General features: G+C 35.5%; 1 long non-coding RNA gene across 1 annotated transcript; it reads left to right on the top strand.

The window, feature by feature from the left end:
• The first annotated feature begins 304 nt into the window (after window positions 1-304).
• Window positions 305-1,695, top strand: LOC109613115 (uncharacterized). Its single transcript, XR_002194804.2, has 2 exons — window positions 305-774; window positions 852-1,695. It is a non-coding gene; the product is annotated as an uncharacterized LOC109613115 (long non-coding RNA).
• Window positions 1,696-1,920: the final 225 nt, after the last annotated feature.

The raw sequence follows: 1,920 nt of genomic DNA, 5'->3' as shown, positions 1-1,920 counted from the left end.
AGTTCGGCCCCGCCGAACTTACTGCTTTTTTACTTGTTGTTTTTCCTGGAGGACATACGCTGAAGCTAGTATAGGCCTTTTGTGCGCTCTAGACTAAGAAGTTGTTGAAAGAAGACCGAAGAAATTCAGTAGCCTTAACAAAATTCCTTGACTGTTTTACATGAACCATGGTCTGATTTAGGCCTGGAATGGAGTCGTTACCTAAATGCTTGGGCATTGGCAGAGAATGTGCTCCAATGTTTCATCATGCCATGCATATGCTGTTATCTGCACAACCTATGTTGCATGGGAATTGAATTTTAATAAATAAAATAAAAAAAAGACACCGGCAACAGTTCTCCGGTGAGTTGCGTTGTTTGCTGCCGGTCAGGAAAAAGTGAACCGGATGCGTTAAGTTCGGTGCATTGGTTGCATAAATTAGCGTTGCCAGCTGGCAAGAAATTTATGCCCAGAATATACAACCCTATCTATAATAAGGGATTGATAGGTGAGATAAAGAGAAAATAATAAATGTTGAACAAATGCGCGAGAAATGCTGATAAATAGAAATTTGCAACTGGCTGCGGCCATATAAAAGGCATAACGGGGCAAAATTTGAGATAGATTTTATTTGGTGCTTTAGAGAGAAACCAGTTTTTCCTTGATTAAAAAATCTTCAACAAAAAAGATTTATAAATTTGAAAATAAAAAAATCCAGGAAAATATACATTTTTTTTGTGTGATTAACGTTTTTATTTTGTTGTTGTGTACGCTTGTGCGTTCGTGCCAAAAAAAGTGAGTAATTGAAGATCGGTTTTATATTTGTTGGGTGCTTGAATGTTTGTGTGTTTTTTATCTCTCATATTGGTTAGACGTCGCCGACATCCACATCAACGAGTCAGTACAGAGCCCTCCTGGCTCATGAGCGGAGGAGGTCAGCCAAAATTTTTCTGGAATAGACGAGTAACTGGATATAGACCTAAAATTGAATTTGGCCCAGCAAATGGAGTCTAACCACAGAGGCATTGGGATTGTGGTTTAGGATTGCTGTCTGTCTGTCCACAAAAAGGAAATCGTGGTAATCCATGCTGATGTTCTGGATCTAAAAAGATGCTAGAAATGAAGACATTATAACTATCGGAAAACCAGGTAACTAAATTGCTTACCGGCTTTAACCTCCATTTTTAAAAATTGTATGCCGAGAGCCCAAATGTCTTTAAGAAGTCTAAAAAGAAAGACAAAAAAATAAGAATTGATATGAATATGTAACTTAAAACAATCAAACAAAACACCAAATTACATCAAAATTTAAAAATTATAAAAAAATAACGAAATATTTATGTATTAGTTTAAGTGAATGTTAGTAGTTAGTAAGTAGTATATAAGATTTATGTGTTTGTAAAAATTTTTAATGCCAGACTAAGTTCGGAAAGTGTACGATTACCCCGAATCTAAAAAATTAGATTTGCTTGAATTTGTGGGACCAATTGGTTATGTCCCCCGTAACCAGCTAAGGGAGCTCTCTTAGGTGAAGGATTTTTTTTTCTTTTTTTGAATAGAGTGGCCGATTTTGACCAAAATTCGATGGTATAAGGTGGTAGTCCGAATTATTGACTTTTCGCTAGAACCAGGTGTTAGGAATTTAAAACTTTGACAAAAAATAGTATGAATTTAATAAATTGTTTTAATTTTTTTAAGTTTTTAGATTAATATGAATTGTTAAGTGTTTTTTTGTGAGGGAGGAAAATAGAATGATGTTGCAGTGAGGTAAGTGTGTGTGGAAAGCGGGCTCCTTTAAAAACAACTAAAAATGATGAGGATCTAAGGGTCAAGGTTGGGCGGGCTAAGTGTGGGGATAATTGACACCAATTTCCCTTGTTATGATCGTACGTATTTTGTGATTGTATTTTTTGTTTGTTTGTTTCTAGTCTAGTCTACATC

This window comes from Musca domestica, unplaced genomic scaffold (genome assembly GCF_030504385.1).
Source record: "Musca domestica strain aabys unplaced genomic scaffold, Musca_domestica.polishedcontigs.V.1.1 5, whole genome shotgun sequence".
Lineage (NCBI taxonomy): Eukaryota > Metazoa > Arthropoda > Insecta > Diptera > Muscidae > Musca > Musca domestica.
Note: the sequence above shows the minus strand (reverse complement) of the source record. Positions and strands in the feature narration are given on the sequence as shown.